Source organism: Macrobrachium nipponense, chromosome 29 (genome assembly GCF_015104395.2).
Source record: "Macrobrachium nipponense isolate FS-2020 chromosome 29, ASM1510439v2, whole genome shotgun sequence".
In the NCBI taxonomy this organism is placed as follows: domain Eukaryota; kingdom Metazoa; phylum Arthropoda; class Malacostraca; order Decapoda; family Palaemonidae; genus Macrobrachium; species Macrobrachium nipponense.
The window spans coordinates 8,532,157-8,544,089 of NC_061092.1; the positions used below are offsets into that span (position 1 = coordinate 8,532,157).

General features: G+C 38.2%; 1 protein-coding gene across 3 annotated transcripts in view; it reads left to right on the top strand.

Annotated features, from left to right (window-relative positions):
* Positions 1 to 1,108: 1,108 nt before the first annotated feature.
* Positions 1,109 to 11,933, top strand: part of LOC135206092 (potassium voltage-gated channel subfamily H member 8-like) — a 421,415-nt gene continuing 410,590 nt past the window's right edge. For all 3 annotated transcript variants that reach the window (XM_064237316.1, XM_064237319.1, XM_064237318.1), the window contains exon 1: positions 1,109 to 5,376. The gene's annotated coding sequence lies outside the window, so the exon portion shown is untranslated. The remainder of the gene's footprint in view (positions 5,377 to 11,933) is intronic.

Sequence of the window (11,933 nt, forward strand, 5' to 3'; positions counted from 1 at the left end):
CGTCGAACGGAAGCCCCGTGTCCAGAGCCCTGTGGGGTAACAGGTCGGTCCCTACCCCCTCGCCCACCTCCTGCGTCTATCTCTGCTCCAACTCGACTAGGTACGGCTTTGAGACTTGAGTATGTGTGTGTGTGTGTGTGTGTGTGACTGTGTGTTGGGGGTAGGCTGGTGGAGAGAGGAGGAAAAGGGAGGGAGGGAGAAACGGTTCACTGGTGGTAAGTTGGTGGAGAGAGGGAGAAACTGTTCATTTGTGGTGGTTGGTGGAAAGAGGGAGAAAAACGGAGGGCGGGAGAACAGGTTCATTGGTGGTAGGTTGGTGGAGAGAGGGAGAAAATGGAAGGAGGGAGAAGCGGTTCATTGGTGGAAAGGTTGGTGGAGAGAGGGAGAAATGGAAGGAGGGAGAAACGTTCATTGGTGAAAGGTTGGTGGAGAGAGGGAGAAAAGGGAGGAGGAGAGATACGGCTCTCATGCTTGGTTGGGGGAGGGTTGGCTGACTCTACCCAAATGGAACCAATTCGTAATTCGTCTTAAAGTTTTCCGATTAATTAATCTATTTTTATTCAAGAGTTGGGAGAAAGGGTGGGGGAGGGGCTAAGGTACCTTATTTCTGCTCTAATGGGACCCTTCAAAGTATTGGTGTTTTTAATGGTAGGGGTGGGTGTTAATTCTTAGGTGGAGTTAGGTTGTCTAAACTATTGAAAAAATGTTTTTGCTGGGTAAGTTGAAACTCCTGTCCTTTTTAATTCATTTGCATATCGTAGCACTTTGTTTTCCTGATTAATCTTCAATATTGTACCAAATCACATTCACCAGTTTAAGAAACTGGTACTCATTTTTATATATATAACTCATTTCACCAGTTTCGAACACTGTTTGTTACGAGCGTCTTCAAGTATCTTCACCATTACAAGTTTTCCTTATATAATCACCGCTTATTCAGCGAATTGCATATATTCATATATATTATTTTATATATTACCTCGACAGGTACTGGGCAAAGGACTGCAATGAACACCTCAAGTACATTTGCGAGAAGAATGCTTTGATAATCCCAGAAGTCGGCCTAGAGCAGAGTGAGAGTGGTATCGAACTGCCGGACGTGGGGTCCTGAGATGGTGTGATGTAATACCATATCTCTCTCTCTCTCTCTCTCTCTCTCTCTCTCTCTCTCTCTCTCTCTCATTGTGGGAACTTCTTTGCATATAAGATATGTGACACGTGGAATAATAAACTGCCACCAGAAGTTGTAAACAGCAACAGTGTGGAAGAGTTTAAAAGAAAGCTAGACAAAACCATAAGGACACTGTGAATGCACAGTAAAACCTGCTCCTACAGATAAGTGAGCACACCATGTCTCCTTTTTAAAAGGATGGACTAACAAGTCTTTGAGACATCCTAATCCTTGTATACTCCTTGTAAATCTCTCTCACAACATTCTATATATATATATAAATATGCACCTCGAGTCAAATTTCTCCTAACTAGTACGTCTATCGAATCTCTCTATCTGTTTCTATCTATCAACAGTGTTATTTCTCGTTGCTAATCAGTTTACCTATCTATCTATCTACGTCTTATCACCCCATCTACCTTGCTTTATCATTAATTGTTTCTATCTATCCACCTATCTATCTGTCGATCTATTATCCTGTTTGCCTATCTGTTATCGTCAATCTACCTGGAGTACCCGCTCTCGTTATCAGTCTTATCAACGCGTCAAAATTCCTTTATCATTTTTCCTGGGAGGGAAAAAATAATATTAATTAAAAATCAATTATCTTTGGCTTTAGGCCTATAATGTAACAGGACCCAATATCCTTTTGGTAATTATCAGAAGATTTGCTTGTAAGCTTTTTGTTGTTGTTTTGTGATGGTTTTATATAATTATTAAATAAGCCTACTTATTTGCTCTTTTTATTTTCTTTTATTCGTATTTTCTCGACACAAATTGTTGCAGGTTTGAAAACCATTGCATACGTGTTTGCGTGTGAGTGTAGACGTATAGGCCTACGTAGTACATGCATGTGAAATCTACTTGTCCCTTTTACAAGAACCATTGAAGTACAATAACGTTGCACCCATAAAACCATTGAATATATATTTATATGTTGGTGTAAGTATAGACTTATCTATACATGCATGTGGAATCTACTTGTCCCTTTTTCAAGAACCATTGAAATACAATAACATTGCAACCATAAAACCATTGAATATATGTTCATGTATTGGTGTATGTATAGGCCTATATACATGTTCATGAAATCTACTTGTCCCTTTCACAAGAACCATTGAAATACAATAACATTGCAACCATAAAACCATTTAATATATGTTCATATGATGGAGTAGGTAAACTAGGCCTATCTGTACATGCATATGAAATCTACTTACCCCTTTTAAGAACTGCATAAATACAATAACATTACAACCATAAACCATTGAATATAATTATGTTCATATTTTGGTGTAAGCGTATAGGCTATCTGTACATGCATATGGAATCTACTTTCCCCTTTCACAAGAACCATTGGAATACAATAACATTGCAACCATAAAACCATTGAATGTATGTCCATATGTTGATGTAGGCGTATAGGCCTATGTACATGTTTATGAAATCTACAACAGCCATACAACCAAAGCTTCACTTTTCAATTCCCTGCTATTCTGAGACAATCTCCTATACACCTTGAAGCTCTGAAAACCGGTAGTGTATGTCCATGTGTATGCACATCTGTATGAAATACGTGTTTTTCTGTACGTATGTGTTAAAAGGATATAGTGATTGCTCTTGCATTTACAGTTACGCCATTCGTGAATGCCTGCATGTGTAAATGTATGTATGGCTTCTTATATATTCATGTGTACATTTTTATACTTCAATACGATATCCTGCTTTGGTTAACAATGCTGCAGACACTTATTAACTCACTGTAATAACTTTCGCTGGCGGTTACAAAAGATAGGCCTAGTCCATGAGGGTCATATGCGTAAACCAGTACGTATACTGTAGTCAAATCTCTGCATACGAGAGATAATCACAATATACAATTATTGCATAAGACTAAGGTTTTTTTTTTTTTTCATCTTAATTTTGTCTTTACAGTTTCAAATGCTAGGCATTCCCTCAACAATTTGTGACAGGACATTAATTGAAAAGTTCCCGGAAGGAAAGTTTATGAAAATCCCCTTTACTGGCGCTATAGTCACGTCAGAATTTCCATTTTAGTAACAAACAAAAAAAATATATATATATAAATACATACATGGAAAGCTCTACGTAAAACACGCCTGGATTAATTTCGGAGAATTATTATTATTATTTTTTTTCAAAAAAAAAAAAAAAAAAAAAAATTCCCAGCTCGACGAGAGGAAAATGTTAGCACTAACAATACGCTCTGCAAAAATCAGCATTTTTTTTTTTCTTTTTGCGAGCCCCTGATTCAAGAGATTAGAGATAACTGTGCAAACCGGTTAATTAAAGGCGAAGGCTGGATGTACATCTGTGAGATGCAAAGAATATTATACATTCTAGTTGTACGGTTAAGCCAATTGTATATCTGCATATGTATACACATGCATATACATAAATATATATTGAATATACACACAAACAAACAAACAATATATATATATATATATATATATATATATATATATATACTTTCGCTTTAACGGCATCCTACTACAATCGACTAACTACCAGGTATTTACTACATTTGTTTAGGTCAACAGCTTCACGACGGGATCTTTATACAACATATCCGTCACGGTCTAAAGAATATTTACATGCTGCATTAACAATAAATCATGGTAATTATGGTACTAATAACTGCAAAAGCGACGATTATGTAAAAATAATGGACTTCTACTACTACTACTACTACTACTAATAATAATAATAATGATAACACTTCAATCTTGGTTTGAAACATGCCCAAAATAAAAATTAATTCCTTTTTCAATATGCCAACCACCCCGGTCAGCCATCTTCGCAGAAACAGATTTATTTCTCTATCTTTTCTTATCGGTTCTTCGACCGACCCTGCTATTCCTGATAAGTATGGAGATCATGTACGGTTCGCTTTTCCGTAAAGGTAGGCCGAGTCCAGGAAGGCCATATGCGTAAACCAGTATGGGATACATGGTGTAGCATACAGAGTGTAGCTACCTACGACGAATAATGATTACAGGATACAGATATCTCATATAAAACCAAGAACATTTTTTGGGGGGCTACGTATTCTGTAAATTACATAATGAGAAGTATGCTTCTAAATGTTATAAAATATAACTGAAATGCAGTTCACAACGTAAATAATTTACTTTGTTATACATAACGACAAACGAGCTATATATATATATATATATATATATATATATATATATATATATATATATATATATATAAACCAAGGTCGTATTCATGCATTTCAGCTCTGACTGTAATTACAGTGCTAATCAGCTCCACCAACCAGACCTGTGAGATTTGGAACTCTGAAAGCAACGGAACATCATCGAATTACTGAAGTAGCCAGCTGATTTGGAGAGAGAGAGAGAGAGAGAGAGAGAGAGAGGAGAAAAGATAGAGAGAGAGAGAGAGAGAGAGAGAGAGAGAGAGAGGTTTACCTCCTCGAGGACCTCTCGTTATCTTCACCATTGCCAAATTCTAAACTTTGGTCAAAACAGAAATGTGGAGCTGACTTCCTGATAAAACCGATTCAACTTTTAGTTGTACTGGTAATAATACATTAACAAGCGCGTAATTAATTACATCACATCACATTAACAAATACTTTAGTAAGATATTTAGTATCAGTATACTATGTAACCGCCCTGCTTGCTATATAAGTTAGACAAATGCCATTTTTTTATTCAATAATATTACAATGTTCTAACAAATCTGATAATGGTTTTCGTATGACCTCAACCGTTTCGCGACGAAATAATTTTCGCATGAAAAAAAATATAAACGCATTTAGTTTTTAATGAATCAGTAACAACAACAGATTGGTATTCTATGGCAAATGCAGAATTTATAACAAGTACAGAGTAATATTCGGTAGCAAATCCAGCGTAAGAAGGTTCTAAAACGCTAACATTAATTCCCGCGAAAGCCGCCGAAGAATATAGTAAGGAACCAACATCCGATGTCAATTGTCAAGAATCGGACAGTAATGCGTCAACTCTATTCGCGCATGGTCGATGTTGTCCGTCTCTCCCGCGATTAATTAAAATTCTTTATAATTTTTCTTAGATTCTTCGTTGATTTTAGATGGTATATTTAGTGTTTTTTTTTCTAATTTAAATTGTGAAGTGAATTAACGACGATACCAGCTGCGCATCGCATTTGAAAGTGACAGACATTTTAGAGTTGTGAGTATAGCTATAGCATGGTTTAGTAACATTGACCTAGTGTGACCTATTTGACCTAATTTGTGTGATTCATTTTGCTATATTTAGACTATTTTCATGAAGGTTTATCCTCAAGCTAATAAATGGTATCATGTTCTTAACCGAGACTCAATTTCATGTATGTAGAGATGGATATATAGATTTCAACGTAAGTCTAAAATTTAGGCCTAGATGTAGCCATGTGACCTAATTTGTCGGATTAATTTTGCTATATTTAGACAATATTTTAGTGAAGGTTTATCCTCAAGCTAATAATGGTATATATCATGTTCTTAACCGAGACACAATTTCATGTATATGGAGATGGATATATATTGCTAGATTTGAACGTAGTCTTAAAATTGTAGGCCAAGGCCTATGCCTAGCCTGCTTTTAAGAGCGCTTATTCTCATTGCTCGTGTTGTATTTAGATGGTATAATCAAATGTTATTAAATTGTTTAATAAATTAGACTACTGGCGATAATAGCAGCTACCGGGAATTAAGTTGTACAAAATGGTTTTGGAGTCTATACTTATACCGAGGATCTGGTTTATAAGTGACTGTGAGGTTCGTGTTGCTGTATTTATGAAAGAATTTCTGATTTTCTAGAAGATTTATGCCCAAATTTCAGTTTCTTAATAAAAATAAACTCAGTTTTATGTGTATTATATATAGTCAATTCATAAATTTAAACCTAGCCGAAAGTTGTAGTCCTAGGCCTAATTATAGTCTACCTTACAATTGAACATTTATCCTTATTCCATGTTGCTCTATAGCAGTCACCCATTGCATGCTACTGGATATTCAAAAGTTTCCACAGGGGACTAGAAGTTATAGGCTAAACATAATTTTCTACTATATTTTATGGTTACTTTTGGAACCACAGTTTCCTACTGAACATGACAACGAAAACACAAGAGGGGGCCCTAGGCCTATGTTGGTATTGTTTCAAATCTTAAGTTTCCACTAGGGAATAGAAATATTAAACAAAGATTTCTACTATATTTTATGGTTACTTTGGGAACCATGGTTTCCTGCTGAACAAGAAAACGAACACACAAAGGTTGGGGCCCTAGGCCTATGTTGGTATATTGTTCCAAATCCTGATTCTTTAGCTTGTCTACCATAGCATAATTTTCGACTTCCGTCCTTTCGCTAAGATAGTTTCAAAAGCTCTTCTGTAACTGACCTCTAGAACTAATATTCCCTACTATGAACTGAACTGTTGAATGAACGTAGCATGTCGGGTACCTACAGTTGCCACTAACGGCATCTGTACCGAAGCTATGCTTAGGCTGTCTGTCCCCTAAATATAAATTTGTTCTCGGAATTTCCTTATTCATACTTGTTTTCGCTATGAAAGGCTTATCGACAAGATAACGAGAGAGAGAGAGAGAGAGAGAGAGAGAGAGAGAGAGAGAGAGAGAGAGAGAGAGAGAGAGAGAGAGAGAGTCTTTAGCCACCTCGATATCAATTTCCAGTCAACATGTGCTCGTGACGCAAATTACAATTTAAAATTCGATATTAATAATAATAATAATAATAATAATAATAATAATAATAATAATAATAATAATAATAATTAAGGAAACTGCGATTTAGCTACGTCCTCACAGTTTATTCTAGAGTTCGTTAAAGCTGCACCAATTAACGTTACTTGCTACGCGGCACCTCGCATGTATCAATCAATCATTCAACGGGTACTTTAAGGTTGCTGACGAGAATAGGCCCAATGTGACTTCAACTTAATGCTTTTCTTATATGAATAACCAATGGCAGCCTCGGCTAGTTGTCTATCGAACTTGACCCAAACCCCTTCATATGACGGCAATTAATCATTAACAATGTAATTTGTATTGTTAAACATTCTTCTTTTTACTTTTACTGATACGCAAATAGTAAGCCGTACGCAACCAGTAGGTCTATACTAATAAAAAAAATTCATGACGTAATGTTTGCATGAAACTAATACTTATTTAACTAACTAGTCATAATCTATGCGTTTCACTCCTTACAACGGTCAACGTTTCCTAGTCGCCTTAAGGTGGGCGCTTGTTACCTAGCCCGAATTTGTGGCCACTGTCAATATTAATATTTACTTTGTTCAGGGCGCAGCTGTGAAGGCGTAATACCCATATAATAGTACTATCCATTTCGTATAATGATACTTACATTGTGTCGAAGTAAAGCGGATTTGGTGGGGCCTTAGCCTAAGGCTACCCGTCTTCCGTCTTGTCGTGGACACTACAGTAGGAAAACTGAAGTAGTGTCGCGTGCGTTGAACTGCGTTCATTCCCACTTCATATCAGCCATTGGCTTCTTTCGAGCGTAAAGACTCCTGGAAATCTGAAAGAAGTTGTTTGTAATCTTAAATATATACTGGTGGTTTTAGCTGAGGGAAAGATATGTTTGATTGACTCATTGTAAGTAAACGATTAATCCGTGCTTGTATTATATGGATAACAGTTTCTCGTTGGACGACTGGTTTTCGCGCTCGGCTGCCAATCCGGTGGTACGAAGTTCGAATCTCGGCTCGGCCAACGTGGAACCAGAGGAATTTATATCTGGTGATAGAAATACATTTCTCGATATAATGTGGTTCGGATCCCACAATAAGCTGTAGGTCCCGTTGCTAAGTGACCAGTTGGTTCTTAGCCACGTAAAAATATTATCTAATCCTTCTGGCCAGCCCTAGGAGAGCTGTTAATTAGCTCAGTGGTCTGGTAAAACTAAGATATACTTAACTTATATGGATAATAATAATTATACTTAAGGATTACGTTTCATTTCATGACTTGAAGGATAAATAGCTTCCAGATTTAGACCTTTTGCGTATACACGTATATGTAATAAGTGTATATGTGTTTATCGCCTGATTTCCCAATCCGTCTCAGGTAAGCGCTTATCCTGTCAGCATGTCGTTCAAGGTGATTAACGTAATTCCGAAATGGATAATATCCATCAAGTGTATTTCTCAGTTGAATGCTCATTCATTACTGATGGTAAGGATAAAACAGAAATAGCTCGAGAAACCTACCCAGGATTATGGCTTGATACAATTAGACGATGATTTTATATATATATTCTTTCTCAATACTGTCATATTTTCCCTTTCGTTGGATCGATTAGGGCTTTATTTTCTGTTGCAAGTTTCTGGATGTCAGGAATTTTATGCAGTGTACTCGTATAGCAAGCACACGCGTATTACGTGCATAAGCACCCCCTTAGAAATAAACAGACGGTCAAGATGTATAGTTTTCGTCATCCCTTTAGACCGATAATGGCTATAAATGACATGCATGTACGTATGATTATGCTTTTTGTGTATATATCTAACACGATGATATCCCTGATCGTAAAATAATCTTTGATTGCCGACCTGTTGAGACCACTGTATAAAAGAAGAGAACATCGGCCTAGCGTAGCGACCCGGCGAAATGCTCTCCACATTCAAATGCCACTCCTTTCCCCCTACCCCTAATGTGTTTCCAGAGCGACTAAGGAACATTCCTCCCCACCCCACTCTATGTGCTTCCAGAGCGGCGGGGAAAACATGTTTTTATTCCCCCAACATCTGGTACAAACGAGCTGGCTCGTCTGGGGGAGAAGGATTTGAATTCCTGACGGTTATTTATTTATTTTTTTTTTTTTACTTTTTTCCTGTGGATTTGGATTCCGTAAGGAGGTCGAATTTCTTCTTATAGGGTGTGATGTGCTTGGTGGCATTGTCGTTTTATGTGATCGGGGTGAGTTTTGGGGTATATATAAGTTGTACTCGTATGTCTTTATCTTTATACTGTTGTATGTTGTATATTGCTTTTGTTTTTGTCGAGCTAATTGCGATCGTGGAAATTTATTGTTTCCCTGTCATAATAATAATAATAATAAAAATAATAATAATAATGATGATAATAACAATAATAATAATAATAATAAAAATAATGATTATGTAGTGGCGCCGTGGCAGAGTGGGTTAGGTCGTCGATCAACTGGTTAAGCAACATTGGGGCTGGTCAGTCGTTGGATGGGTGACCGCACTCCTCGGCGTTGATTCCTTGGGAAAGGATCTTTACCATAATTTCCTCAGTCTGCTCAGCTGTAAATGAGTACCTATCCCTGATGGGGTAGGGTCCAGCTATGGGTTAAATAGCAAAACTCAGCAATGATGTTAAGAAATGAAGGAATAAACGACAACGACGTAAATGGAACCTCTGGCAACAGAGGAGCTTCGTCCGGCAGCCAGGTATTCAACCCAATTGAAGGGGAAGACGGTCAGGTACTTGGAGGTCGTCATCCAGCAACTGACCACCACAACGAAAGTAATCAACAGCCTGAGATTGAGCTACAGAAGCAAAAAGGAAGAAATGGATATGCTACATCAGAAGCAACCCGACGGAGAGAGGATATAGAAGAAGGTTGGTCAACACCTGGAATGAGAGGAATAACAACCCCCAAACAAAGCAGAGGCTGGCAGACCAAGTAAGGAGCATAAAGAAAAAGAACTGGCTCTCCCCAACAGAAAGAGAAGAACTGGAAAGGAAATGTCACACGACAACGAATTACACGAAGACGAACTGAGAGACGATGCCACAGAAGACGACAGGTAGGATGAGGTATCAAACAACGACACACGAAGAAACACCGACGAAGTAACAGAGAGGACGGAATGGGTAGAAAAGATTAGACAATGGATGGAGCCAGATACAGAGAGAACAAAGATCCCCTCCATGAAAGCCTACAACGCCAAGAAATTAAGGGAGAACACAAGTGAGGTCAATGAAATAATGGGCATTATACACAATGAAATAATGGGCATAATACACACCACCAGTATCACAGAAACAAATAACTTGGCATATGCAGGAGCAAGATTAGTAGCAGAACTGATGGGGATACGAACACCAACACCACCAGCACAACCAACCCAACAGAAACCAAAACAGCAACCTCCTTGGAAAAGGCGCCTGGAAAAGAAAATCATGGTGATGAGATCTGACTTAAGTAAACTGAAAGAGATGGCAGAAAAAAGGCTAAGAAGCAAGAAAACAAGGGAGGAACTCAACGAGAAATACAAAGTACAAGAGAGGGGACTAAACAACACAGTAGAAGATGTAAAACAGAAGCTTAAGGCCAAAGCACATAAGATCCAACGGTACATGAACAGGAATAAGGGATACCAACAGAACAAACTATTCGGAACTAACCAGAAAAGACTTTACAGCCAACTAAGAGGGGAAGACAACCACCAAGAAATTCCTGAAGCCGAACCAAGTAAGAGACTCTGGGAAAACATATGGAGCAATCCGGTATCACACAACAAACATGCAACATGGCTCCAGGAAGTCAAGGAAGAAGAAACAGGGAGAATAAAACAAAGATTCACAGAGATCACGACAGACACAGTCAGACACCAACTAAAGAAAATGCCAAACTGGAAAGCCCCAGGTCCCGATGAAGTCCATGGATACTGGCTCAAAAACTTCAAAGCACTACACCCACGAATAGCAGTACAACTCCAGCATTGTATCTCAAATCACCATGCACCCAAATGGATGACCACAGGAAGGACATCATTAGAACAAAAAGACAAGAGTAAGGGATATATAGCCAGTAACTACAGGCCTATCACCTGCCTACCAATAATGTGGAAGTTACTAACAGGTATCATCAGTGAAAGGCTATACAACTACCTAGAGGAGACAAACACCATCCCCCACCAACAGAAAGGCTGCAGAAGGAAGTGTAGGGGCACAAAAGACCAGCTCCTGATAGACAAAATGGTAATGAAGAACAGTAGGAGAAGGAAAACCAATCTAAGCATGGCATGGATAGACTATAAGAAAGCCTTCGACATGATACCACACACATGGCTAATAGAATGCCTGAAAATATATGGGGCAGAGGGAAATACCATCAGCTTCCTCAAAAATACAATGCACAACTGAAATACAATACTTACAAGCTCTGGAATAAGACTAGCAGAGGTTAATATCAGGAGAGGAATCTTCCAGGGAGACTCACTGTCCCCACTACTCATCGTAGTAGCCATGATTCCCATGACAAAAGTACTGAATAAGATGGATGCCGGGTACCAACTCAAGAAAAGAGGCAACAGAATTAACCATCTGATGTTCATGGACAACATCAAGCTGTATAGTAAGAGCATCAAGGAAATAGATACCCTAATCCAGTCTGTAAGGATTGCATCTGGGGACATCAGGATGGAGTTTGGAATAGAAAAATGCGCCTTAGTCAACATACAAAAGGGCAAAGTAACGAGAACCGAAGGGATAAAGCTACCAGATGGGAGCAACATCAAACACATAGATGAGACTGGATACAAATACCTGGGAATAATGGAAGGAGGGGATATAAAACACCAAGAGATGAAGGACACGATCAGGAAAGAATATATGCAGAGACTCAAGGTGATACTCAAATCAAAACTCAATGGCGGAAATATGATAAAAGCCATAAACACATGGGCAGTGCCAGTAATCAGATACAGCGCAGGAATAATGGAATGGACGAAGGCAG